Source organism: Penaeus monodon, chromosome 19 (genome assembly GCF_015228065.2).
Source record: "Penaeus monodon isolate SGIC_2016 chromosome 19, NSTDA_Pmon_1, whole genome shotgun sequence".
Classification (NCBI taxonomy): Eukaryota; Metazoa; Arthropoda; class Malacostraca; order Decapoda; family Penaeidae; genus Penaeus; species Penaeus monodon.
Window position 1 is genome coordinate 25,618,197 of NC_051404.1, and position 395 is coordinate 25,618,591.

A 395-nucleotide genomic window follows, 5' to 3' on the forward strand; every position below is an offset into this window, starting at 1 on the left:
GTCACAGAGAGTGACAAAATGGAAGAGAATACAGAAGTGGAATGATATACAAGAATAACTGAATAATCTATTGAGTAGATTAAAAAAAAGGAAAATCTAATTAGTGATAATGAGTATATTGGCACGCATTTGGTCATATTCAAGAAGGAAGAGGATGGAGAACGGAAAGGTGAAGGAGCCCTTCGGGGACAATAGAGGCCAAGAAAATGAGAGAGGAAAGAAGGCTTGTAGAGTTCTAGTTCGCAGAAGAAATATGAAAGAGTAAGCCATTGCGAACACTTGTTTTGAGCATTGAAAAAAGAGCGGCAGATCACGTATATGGAAAAAAAGCCGAAGAAGTAAACACTTGTAGATTCCTCAAATGACTATAATTTATGGTCGACAGAAAGTGTAGA